Source organism: Rutidosis leptorrhynchoides, chromosome 1 (genome assembly GCF_046630445.1).
Source record: "Rutidosis leptorrhynchoides isolate AG116_Rl617_1_P2 chromosome 1, CSIRO_AGI_Rlap_v1, whole genome shotgun sequence".
In the NCBI taxonomy this organism is placed as follows: Eukaryota; Viridiplantae; Streptophyta; class Magnoliopsida; order Asterales; family Asteraceae; genus Rutidosis; species Rutidosis leptorrhynchoides.
The window spans coordinates 607,593,452-607,606,777 of NC_092333.1; the positions used below are offsets into that span (position 1 = coordinate 607,593,452).

General features: G+C 32.3%; 1 long non-coding RNA gene across 2 annotated transcripts; it reads left to right on the forward strand.

Moving 5' to 3' along the window:
- The first annotated feature begins 2,054 nt into the window (after positions 1-2,054).
- Positions 2,055-3,957, forward strand: LOC139884660 (uncharacterized). Of its 2 annotated transcripts, none has more exons than XR_011771928.1 (4): positions 2,055-2,623; positions 2,722-2,841; positions 2,961-3,054; positions 3,808-3,957. It is a non-coding gene; the product is annotated as an uncharacterized lncRNA (long non-coding RNA). The 2 variants fall into 2 exon arrangements; XR_011771927.1 differs by lacking the exon at positions 3,808-3,957 and adding an exon at positions 3,372-3,757.
- Positions 3,958-13,326: the final 9,369 nt, after the last annotated feature.

Sequence of the window (13,326 nt, forward strand, 5' to 3'; positions counted from 1 at the left end):
TGGGCTACACGAATTTGGCTATTAATGTTTGTGTGGATGGTAATGTTTAAAGCTCGGACACGAAGAGGCACCACTCTTTCTTTTCGACTTAAGGTATCGGCTACTACATTTGCCTTTCCGGGATGGTAACGAAGCTCGCAATCGTAATCGTTTAAGGTTTCAATCCACCTTCGTTGTCTCATGTTTAGTTGCTTTTGATCGAAGATGTGTTGAAGGCTTTTGTGATCGGTGAAGATGGTACTTTTGGTTCCATAAAGATAATGTCTCCACATTTTAAGTGCGAAGACAACAGCTCCGAGTTCGAGATCATGTGTCATGTAGTTTCGTTCATGAATTTTGAGTTGTCGAGAGGCATAAGCAATGACTTTCTTTCGTTGCATCAATACACACCCAAAACCATGTTTCGAGGCATCGCAATATACAACAAAATCGTCATTGCCTTCGGGAAGTGACAAGATAGGAGCGGTGGTTAGCTTTGTTTTCAAGATTTGAAATGCGGATTCTTGTTCGGTTGCCCAAACGAATTTTCTTCCCTTATGAGTTAACGCGGTTAGAGGACGAGCGACCAAAGAGAAATCTTTGATGAATCTACGATAGTATCCGGCGAGACCCAAGAATTAACGAATGTGAGTAGGAGTAGTAGGAGTCTCCCATTTACTAATGGCTTCGATTTTTGATGGATCGACTTTAATACCTTGGTCACTTACAACGTGACCAAGAAATTGAACTTCCTTCAACCAAAATTCACACTTGGAGAATTTGGCATAGAGTCGTTCTTGTCTTAAAAGTTCAAGCAATAGTTGAAGGTGTTCCTCGTGTTCTTCTTCGCTTTTAGAATAAATCAAAATATCATCGATGAACACGATAACGAATTTGTCAAGATACGGTTTGCACACGCGGTTCATAAGATCCATGAACACCGCCGGTGCGTTAGTGAGACCAAACGGCATGACAAGGAATTCATAACTACCATAACGAGTTCGGAAAGCGGTTTTGGAGACATCTTTCTCCTTAACCCTTAATTGATGATAACCCGAGCGGAGATCGATTTTCGAATATACACAAGACCCTTGTAGTTGATCAAAGAGGTCATCGATGCGAGGAAGAGGATATCGGTTCTTAACCGTCAATTTGTTTAGTTCACGATAATCAATGCACATTCGTAGGGATCCGTTTTTCTTTTTAACAAACAAAATCGAAGCGCCCCAAGGTGAATGGCTAGGTTGGATAAAACCACGATCAAGTAGTTCTTAGATTTGACTTTGCAATTCTTGCATTTCGGATGGAGCAAGTCTATATGGTGCACGTGCTACGGGTGCGGCTCCCGGAATAAGATCGATTTGGAATTCTACCGGTCGATGAGGTGGAAGACCCGGCAATTCGTCGGGAAATACATCGGAATAGTCACTAACAATTAGCACATCATCGATGTGCTTCTCATCGGACTCGACTTTCTTAACATGCGCAAGGATCGCAAAACAACCCTTACGGAGTAGTTTTCTAACTTTAATGCATGAAACGAGGTTGAGTCCGGTGCAACTCTTATCGTCATAAACAATCAAAGGTTCACCGTTCTCGATAGGAATCCGGATTGCGTTAAGATCACAAAGGATGTGAGATTTCGTTTTGGCTAGCCAATTCATACCGATTATTACATCGACGCTTCCTAGTTCCATGGGTATCAAGTCAATTTCAAACTCATTACCCAAAATGTTTAACGTACACCCCCGGTAATATATGTCGGCACTCAATAGTTTCCCGTTGGCCACTTCAATGGTATAAGTGGTATCTAGTGGAAGTGGTGGAGTGCTAAAAGAATGAGTCAAAGTCTTGGATACAAAACTCTTATCGGCACCCGAATCGAATAAACAAGTAACATAGGTGTTGTTGAGAAGAAACGTACCCGTGACTAATTCATTGTCATCTCGGGCTTCCTCGGTGTTGATGTTGAAAGCTCGGCCGCGTGTGTTGGGGTTGACTTTCTTCTTCGGGCATGCATTTCTATAGTGACCCGGTTGGCCACATTCATAACAAGGCGGGATGTTACATTCATGAGCATATGCAGGTTATAGTTTTTTTGTTTCAATGTATCCTAGCCACTCTATAATTCTTTTGGAAGGAACATCTCACAATATATAAATATTACAAAAATTTATTAGTATATGTAACACAAAATATGTTGCCTGCAACCCGAATGAATGAATACATATCAAGCTGGCCGCCGCAACGCGCGGCTCAATTATTTAATTCAAAAGGGCAATTTTGTCTTTTTACACATTAGATATTTATCACATGAGGCACAAGAAGCTTCTATCTTTTGTATGTCATAACTATCTGGAATCTTCTCTTCAAACCTTACATATCAACAGTCCATAGATGGTGATTTCTACAGCCTCCATCGCCACTATCGTAACCATCGCCACTAACCTCCGCCTCCAAGCCCATCGTCAATCATCTCCTTACTGTCTTCACCATCACCGCCGCATCCACCGTCGTGTTCCCCGCCTGTAATCCACTCTGTCATATCCACCATCACCTTCATCGACATTGTGAGCGCAAGCTACATCGTCTTCTCCGCCTGTAACCCAAATATTTTGATCCAATTATTGATGATTGTAAATAGGTACTGTATAATTGTCAATCTCGATTTCTTTACTAGCCAATGGTAATTGATTGATTGATTTCCAATTACAACTGTATTTGTATATATTTTTGTAACAGCCAGCAGAAGCATACGCATATGAATCAAATGATCTTTTTACATGGGGGAAATTGGATGTGCGTGGTGAGACAATTGCTAGACAATTCTGCAAAGATTTTTCTCCACTTATGTACCGCCGGGTAATAATAAATTAATTAGTTAAGGCATACTAATTAAGATTAAGATAGTAATAGTATTATATTTAGAAGTTTTTATTTTTACAGAATACTTATTAACTGTCATATTCTACCGTTTGTAGATTGGAAGATTAATCACAATAATCAAGCAACTCTAAGCTTAGGATTACTTTCAACAAAAGTAGTGTGCCTGATTGAGGTGCTTGCTGATTATAGGTTTGTTCTTATATTCTATTACATTCTATATAGGTTGCAAGTTTGACCCACTAGGTGGGTCGATTTGGGTTGCGTCTTTGTAACAGGTTAAATCAAACTGTTTAGCTTAAGTTATTGTTTATACTCATAATAATCTAGACATTAATTACAATGTATACAAATTTTAAAAGATGATCTGTAGAGTGTTTGTGGGTCAACTCATATCAATCTGAACCCAGTGAAACTGTTACACCACCTTTTATATGTAAATGAATTTCGTGTTGTTTTTTTGGAGGTTAATATAAAAACTTGTAAAAATTTTGCAACTTTTTATGTAGGCATGTTAATGATATGCGATGCATAATATTTGTTGAGAGGGTGATTACAGTCATTGTACTTAAAAGCTTACTCAGGGAGTTAAACCCTAAACTATTTAGGTGGAAAACCGAGTATACGGCCGGTAGTGGTTCTATAATACAGTCACAGAGCCGTAGTGTTTAAAATAAAATCGTTGAAGAGTTTCGTAGAGGGCAGGTATGCCCTTTTTGTTATTAATATGGTAGTTAGTGTTAACTGCTATCAAGATTGATTAGTAATAGGTGTTGAATGTGCAAGGAAATTTTAGGGAATTTTACTATTAGTCATTAAGGGTTTGGTTTGCATTTTTGATTAAGGAATTTAATGTATTTATTAAATATGTAGACATATTACATAAGTAATTTAAACGTTCTTCATAAAGCTTTTGATAGGCATTGTTGTGTTTTGGCCTCTCAGGTAAATTTAAAGCTTCCTGGATCTAACTTCATTGCGGTAAAAATCTTCGTATAAAAAATACCATGTAGGCCATCGATTGGTAACTGGTGTCTGTCCTTAGCAATGCTCACTTTTGATTGTACATTATGAGCTGACTATTTGTAACTACAACTTGCCGTGTAACCGAATTACTATATATCTATAGAGACGGATTACAAAAATGGCTTTTTAACAGAGTTCATATAGTTACACACAATTACAGCCACTGCAAGTGAATACCTTTCAAGGTAACCGCCGCAACGCTCGGTTGGTCACATGCTTGTTTATTAACAACAACTATTTTTTCTCCCCACTAACTTACAAAATAACTATATCCAAATCAAGTAATCCTCATCACCATGTAAACATTTCTATCTTGTTCAGATCATACTCTTGTATTACCTAAAATCTAAATTCCGTTTAATAAATATTTGGTGATGAGCTTACATCCGAATGTTTTATTACGTTAAGTTATAAGAATTGATATTTTATTACTTCATAATGAAACTACTGTTATATAAAAAATAAAAAAAATAAAAAAATAAAATTGTTGTAACCGTGTTTTTGATAAATAAATATATCTATACACAAAAAATAGTAGTTTAGAACAAGTATGTACTAATTTTTAATAAAATTACATATGTTATAATTTAGTAGGCTTATAACTACCTTTAATGGTTATAAGAACAAAGAGAGAAAAAGAGAGAAGAAGGAGAGAAGAAATATTGATATTGATATTTCAAGAGAAATGGTACACCTTAAATGGTTACCATACATGTCTATTTATAGTATAAAATATTACTATGCAAGAAATATAATAATAATAAAATTAACATCCAATCTAGATATTTTATAACACAATCTAGATATTTTATAACACCCCCTTGGATGACAATTTTATTAGAGAATAACTAGTACTGCCTCGTTAAAAACCTTGCTAAAGAAAACCCATTGGGATAAAACTTTAGCTAAGGGAAAAAGAGTGCAGCATAGAGTTGACTCCCCCTCAAGTAGGCAACGCCTGAGTTGTTACATCTTCTGAATATGCCTCATGCCAATATTATGAACGTGTGTTCTGAAAATAGCAGTTGGCAGTGCTTTGGTATAAAGATCAGCAGAGTTGTTGATTGAACGTATCTCATTTTAATCTGGTTGTCTTTTACGAGATCTTGAGTATATGAGAAGAATCTGAGGTTTTCATTTGAAACTGTATCATCTAAATCTTTTATGTACAAGTTTAGCCCATGTGATTTGTCTACAGTCTCCTTCATGGTTTGCTCAAACCCTTGTTTCAATTCCTATTCCCTTGTAGTCTTTTCTGAGCCTGTGATGACCCGAAAATTTTTGACTTATTTAAACCAATTCTCTATACGATTTATTATTTTAACACGCTAAACAAAGTCTGTTAGATTGAGTCTCAAAATTTTAGAACTGTTTCATATATACAATTACCTTTGATTACTCTCGACGATTCATGAACAATTATATGTATGTATATATATATGTACAAGAAAAAAAGACTTTCCTACAGTAAAACCCTATTTGCTACAGTAAAAATTACTTTGCTACAGTAAAACACAATTTGCTACAGTAAAACACTATTTGCTACAGTGAACCGTATTTTGCTACAGTGAAACACTATTTGCTACAGTAACACACTATTTGCTACAGTAAACACTATTTGCTACAGTAAAAACACTATTTGCTATTTGCTACAGTAAAAACACTATTTGCTACAGTAAAACAAAACGGGGAAGGCGGCCATGCGATCGCATGGCAAAAACACTGAAAACTCATGCGATCGCATGAGCTACAGTAAATCGTAAAGTACTATAAATACGCAGTTTGTTCGACGATATTTTTCACACATAATTAGCACGCAATATTAATATTTATATTATAATTATAATTTTAAATTTAAGTTTAATAATAATAAGATATATACGAGGGTGTTTTTAATTCGGGTTTCAAACCGCTTTAAGCTAAGGAAATATTGGGTATTGTTCGGGGTATTGTTCTTGAATCCAAGGCCAATCATACGATCGTCTACCATCATTACGTCTACGCAATTTGCCTACAATATTGAATCGCAATATTGAACTGTGAGTTATAGTCTCCCTTTTTAAATACTTTAAATATTTTTGGGCTGAGAATACATGCAATTTATTTTAAACGCAATAAGACACAAGTACATACAAAATTCTACACTGAGTTAAACTGAAAATCCCTTAGCTTTGGTAACTAGTAGCTGCCAGTACATAGGATATGGACTGGTGGGCGCGAATAATTGTATATGGATCCATAGGGCTTGACATCCCCGTCCGAGCTAGAGCGCTAGCCTTTTAACGGACGTATGTTATTTGAGTTTAAGACACGTTGGTTTACGTGTATTAAAACGAATGGGGTAATTATCACTATAGCGTTAAGTTTAGTTACCAGGGTGCTCTGTTACGTAGAATCTATTGATAAACTTTTGATGAAATCTTGTGGTCTATCTTTATACATGTTTATGACTCGAGCAATTAAACCTATAACTCACCAACATTCGTGTTGACTTTTTAGCATGTTTTATTCTCAGGTCCTTAGAATGCTTCCGCTGTGATGTGCTTGTTGCCTGCATGGAGTCTCTCATGCTTTGTACAAAGTTTATTGCATTCAAAATAAAACTGCGTTGTGTAATAAATAATTGGACTGTGATGTCAACCTGTAAATTAAAGACTTATGTATTCTGGGGTTTTGCTTATACCTAAGCACTCGCCCACATGTTTATAACTTTCTATGTTTAGAAAGTCACTTATTTTAATGAATGCAATATTTTATCAAAACGTATCATATAGAGGTCAAAACCTCACTGTGGAATCAATGATTAACGTGCCGCGTCAATAGCGATTTTGACGGGTCGTTACAGAGCCTTACCAACATACCATTCTTTTCCATCAAACTTATGACCGTTAAGACCGTCTATGGCTTTGGCGTCTCCTCAGTATTTATATTTTGTTCAGTCACTTTTGATACTCTTCTTTCATTTGTATTATGCAAGCTGCATTATCTTCATATATAGTTATTGGTGAAGATAGTTGGTCTTTTATAGCGTTCTAGTCCACAAGAATCATTAATGATTTGTGTTATTGATCTCAACCAAACACATTTTTGAGTAGTTTCATATAATGCAATCACTTCGTCATGATTTGATGATGTTGCAATAAGTGTTTGTTTTGAGAACGTCATGATATTGCGGTGCCTCCATTTAGGAATACATATCCAGTTTGAGATTTAGCTTTATGTAGATCGGATAAATAATCTGCATCTGTATAACCAAACAAATCTTGTTTCGAGTTGTTAGAATAAAATAATTATAAATCAGTAGTTCCCCGAAGGTATCAAACTATTTGTTTGATCCCATTCCAATGTCTTTTGGTATGGGCTGAGCTGAACCTTGTCAACAAATTAACTGCAAAAGAAATGTCAGATCTTGTATAATCTATAAGATACATAAGAACCTCAATTGCACTAAAATATAGAACTTCCGATCTGTTAAAATTTTCATGATCTTCGCAGGGATGAAATAGATCAGTGTCAATATTGAGTGATCTAACAACAATGAGTTTGTCTTTAAAAAAAATGTTTTAAAATCTTTTCGGTATAAGTTGTTTGATGTACAAGTAAACCATTAGGCATATGCTCAATTTGCAATTCAAGATAATACTTGGTTTTTTCAAGATCTTTCATTTCAAAATAATTCTTTAGAAGTTGAATGATTTCATAGATCTCTTTATTTGTTCATATGATGTTAAGAACATTGACATAAACAACTACGATCTCATATCCGAACATTGTTTTTATAAAACATACGTGCAAAATAAGTTTATATTTATACTCTTTTTTTTATCAAGTAGTCATTTAATCGGTAATACCACATACGTCCCATTTGTATAAACCCATTTAGAAATCTTTGTGATTTAATGGAATATATTCCCTTGGGTTTTACATTAGATGCTTATGATACCTTAACCCTTTAGGTATATTCATATATATCACTATTAAGTGATCCATACAGATAAGTAGTAACAACATTCATGAGATGCATTTAAATAACTACCAGGTTGATTAAGTATCTAATAAGTAATTGTATCCATTACAGGAGGATAATTTTTCCTCCTAATTCATTTCTGGTCTTTGTGGGAAATATTGAGTTACAAGTCTAGTTTTGCCTTGTAACTTCATTTGCACATTTCTTTTCGGATAAAAATTCATTTGTATCCCATACGTTTCACATCTTTAAAAGTGATAACGATTGATCCGAAAACTTTTCTTTTATCGAGCGATTCTAATTCAGCTCGTATTGCTCTTTTCCATTGAGCTCAATCATGTCAATTTTGTATATTCAATGACAGATTTTAGTTCCAGATCATCTTTATTCATGATGTCATTGTAACATTATATGAAAATATCTCATAGAGATTTTAGTTTCATTTCGGTTCCATAATATTGCATAATTTATCGCAATTTTAGTATTTACATTTATCAATATCCTCTGCAGAAGGAATATTGATTTGTGGTTCTTCTTGAACACTTTCTCTTACCTCATTATCAGCTGATTTTCTTTTTCGAGGATTTTTATCTTCGGAACCAATTGATCTTCCACGTTTGATGCGTGGCAAAGACTCAACAGTGACATTATTGCCAGCTTTTGGAATTTCAGTTCGAGCTGGAGCATTTATCGCTGGTATATATGATTTAGTCACTTTTTTTTTTATATCTGTAAATGCATAAAGTAATTAATTTGCAAGTTCTTGCATATGCATTATTTTTGAACTTTCGTTTCACATTCTTTTGTGCGAGTTCAATATACCTTAATTGATGTTCACATCATGAAGCATCATTTTATTTTTTATTTTTATTTTTTTCTCCCCCTAATCTAGGGAACAATGTTTTATTAAAATGACAATCAGCAAAACGTGCTGTAAAAACATCACCCATCATGGGTTCAATATATCTTATGATTGAAGATGTTTTATATCCAAAATATATTACCATCTTTCTTTGAAGAACCATTTTATTGTGTTGTGGTGATACAATTGGAACATACACTGCACAACCAATGTTATAAGGTGGAAAATATTTGGCTCTTGGCCAAAATCAAGTAGTAAGTGAAAATATTTATGACTTCCACATGGTATAATGCGAATTAATGTCGCAGCATGTAAATTTACATGTCCACATATAAATATCGAGAGTTTTGTACTCATTATCAATTGTCTAGTTATTAGCTGCAAGCGTTTATCTATTGATTCAGCTAAACCAATTTTGTGTATGCACATGAGCAACTGGATGTTCAACAACAATCCCTGTAGATATATAATGATCATTAAATGCTTGAGATGTTAACTCACCAGCATTATCAAGTCTCATCCTTTTAATGGTGTAATCAGAATAATGTGTTCTCAATTTAATAATTTGTGCAAGAAACTTTGCAAATGCATATTACGGCTTGATAACATACAAATATGAGACCATCCGCTAGATGCGTCTATTAGAACCATGAAATATCAAAATGGTTCACATGATGGATGAATTGGTTCATATATCTTACCTTGAATTCTTTCAAGAAACATTTGTGATTCTTTTTCACAATATACTTTTCATTAATCACCATATGTGCTTTCCATTAATCACCATATGTGTTTTTTTTTTTTATTTTATAAATCACCATATGTGTTTTTTTTTTTTTTATCATATATCCTTTTCACCATATACGCTTTTAATCATATGCGCTGTGTTTTTCACCATATGCGCTTTTAATCATATGCGATTTTCATCATATGCGTTGTGCTTTTCATCATATTCGCTTTTTATCATATGCGCTTATCATATGCGATGCGCTTTTTATCATATGCGCTTTTTTATGTGAATTAATTTCGTTTTACTATTCATATGAATTAATTTAGATTTACTATTTTGTTAATTGAGTAATATATATATACATCATATACTTGTGACTCCGAAGGCTCAAATGAATTTGACCATATAGTTATACGTTGTACCTTGCACATTAATTTTCAGTAGAAGCTTTAGATGCATATTATTTTCAGTAGAAGCTTTAGATGCACTTTTTTTTTTAATCACCAAATACCACAAACACTTTGTTTGTGTTTGTTCATAGTCATCAATGAAAACCATTTTCTTTAATTTTATTTTATACAATAAAATTAACGCATCATTATTCTTTTCAAAAAACAATAATCTATTGTTATTGTTCACTTGTGCCATGTTTAACAACAAAAGTCAACAACCTCTGTCTTGTTTGTTGTGGCAACCAAAAACAACCTTTGCTTTTGTTACCGAGAATCCAAGACCAAAAAATAATTAATTTTTAATTAATCTTTTATCAAAACCATAAATGATTTTATTGATCTACGTTGATATGACCATAAAGAATTGACGGCTGACCTACTTTTGTAAGTGTATTTCGGCTATCATCCCGAAAACGCACAACGACCTTTTTTTTTTATGAACTATTTGTTTCATATCTAGCTTAGGTAATTATTGTGAACATTTGGTCCCTATAAGAGCATTTATTTTTTAAGTTTAAGCAAATAATGCACAATTAACAATTATCTGATTAATAATTAGATTGTAACTTGATTTATAAGTCAATCATATTTGAATTTTTAAGCTTGGATACAATTGAAATGTCACAATTTTTACATTATTGAACCTTTCTTATTTATAATTTAATAAATAAATTAGACAGTATTAAGTTTCAAGAAATAGTTCTGTTAATCAAGATGTTGATGTGTTGAATAATTAGCTTTGTCATTTCATTTGCCTACCCTCTTGGTGTCTAATCCTAATTTTTTTAATTATTATATACGCGTGACACAAAAAGTAGGCTAAATGTATTATGCTAATAATTAGTCCGTGATAATATGAAAAAACATCTTTTTAGCTACTTAAAAAGCCAAATCAATGAGCATGTCTTATTTGACATGATCTCGTTTATTTTGATTTACAGTTGGTGTGAATTTTGAATTCGAATTAAGTTCGACATCATGTTTGATGATGCACAGGCATTCAACAATAATATAAGTACAACCTACTCTTGGATCTATATGTATGGTAATCTACTCATAAGTCATGGTAATGGAATCTTGTTTGTTAAGATGTGAGGTTACCTAACCTGAAACAACTTATATGTGTTTTATTTATGCTATAATAAAGAATATTATGTATATGTGCTAAACTCGAAATAATAATAACTTATTTTAGAAAATTAACATAAGACATGTTGAAACATTTTTGTCACATTTAGCTCATCAAGTCTAATACTTATCATTGATAGATTTTATCACGTCTAGGAGATGTTTACTTTTTTCTTGTATTAAGTCCTACTTTCATTTACCTTTGTTTGGAAAAAAGTTTTTTTTTTTAGTTATAGAAGGAGACCACTTCATTTTCAATACTTCATTTTTGACAAAAAACTATTCCATTTTACCATCCCCTTTTTTTCTTACTTTAACTTTTAAGATATACTTTTAATAAAAATACAAACTACTTTTTCTTATTTTAACTTTTAAGATTTACTTTTAAAAAAAATACAAACTACTTTTTGTATTTTAACTTTTAAGATTTACTTTTAATAAAAGTACAAACTACTTTTTCTTATTTTAACTTTTAAGATTTACTTTTAATAAAAATACAAACTATTTTTTTATTTTAACTTTTAAAATTTTAAATTTAAGAATAAACATTAGTATGCATGAAATAAATAATGATTAATTGCATAAGTAATCATAAATGTTAGATAACATATAAAGACCCCGTCGTATTCGTATTGATCGGAATTAATCTCGACCCATGGTACCGTGTTGTCAAATGACGTGTTGCGTACATAAAGTACCGTGTTGTCAAATGACGTGTTGCGTACAATCATGAGGTCTTATTAACATAAATATAAATGTTAGTGAAGTTAGTAAAAGTTAGATTACAGAAATATAATTCAGGTGGTATAACCGACCATATATAACTTAAATAACATAAATATAAATGTTAGTGAAGTTAGTAAAAGTTAGATTACAGAAATATAATTCAGGTGGTATAACCGACCATATATAACTTAAATAACATAAATATAAATGTTAGTGAAGTTAGTAAAAGTTAGATTACATAAATGATAGTTAGGCGACAGTGTCGACCATATATAATTTAGGTGGCAGAGCCAACCATATAATAAGAACAATACAAATGCACTAAGAACTTAATAAAAATTAGTAGTTCAAAATGTTAGTAGTCCAAAATTTGATATGTCCGAGTCTAAAAATTATTAATAATTTCATACCTTGATTAGTGACTCGTGATCGTTTGAGATATCCTTTGATTACACTAAGCTCTTCGTGCTGATAACGTGTTATAATTCAGTAGGCTTATAACTACCTTTAATGGTTATAAGAACAAAGAGAGAAAAAGAGAGAAGAAGGAGAGAAGAAATATTGATATTGATATTTCAAGAGAAATGGTACACCTTAAATGGTTACCATACATGTCTATTTATAGTATAAAATATTACTATGCAAGAAATATAATAATAATAAAATTAACATCCAATCTAGATATTTTATAACACAATCTAGATATTTTATAACAACATAATATTAGTTTTAGTACCAATCAACATTTAAGATAAAAGGAACACTATGATATAATGATTCCATTCCGTTAGTATTCTCATTACATTTCCCATTTCCATTACCACTTTTCAACCAAGCACCCCTTAGTATTGTGGGCGTGGCCGAGAACGCATTTTCTCTCTCACGTACATACTTTCTCACTTTAAAACTTGAAATTAGTTGTATTTTATACAAATACGGAGATGATGACAAGACTTAACAAAAATATAATATTTTATTTTGTGATTCAAGTAAGATTTTAGTTATGATAAATTTATCAACATAATAACATAATGATACAAGATCCAAGATTTATGGTTTGAAAATAGAATTAGTTTAAAACGCATGTCATGATACTAAAATGATAGTTTGAAATATAGGTTTAAATAGTAAGATGAAAAATCATTTTCCTTTAAATATCTATAAAATGTGATGATGACAAACTTAACGTAGATATAATATGTGATTTTGTTCCTCATAAAGGTTTTTTTTTTTTTTTTTTTTTTTTTTTTTTTTTTTTTTTACATTAAGTAATTCACACACATCATGTGAAGATAAAACTAAAACTATTATGTTTTAATCGTTAAGTTTCATAGTAAATTTAATTTAATACTACTTGTCCTTTTGAAGTTCACCAGAAGTTCACTAAATGAAGATAGAAAAGTTTTTCTTTGCCCTATTGCACCACAAATAATGGCGATTGTGATGTGGAGTGGAAGAAAGTGTTTTTTTATATGAATGATTGTGACGTGGCAAAGTTGGGAGAAAATGGAAGTTGTAATGAGGAAGGTTGTTTAGGAGGGTTATTGAAAGTTTTAAGTGATGTGATAAGATA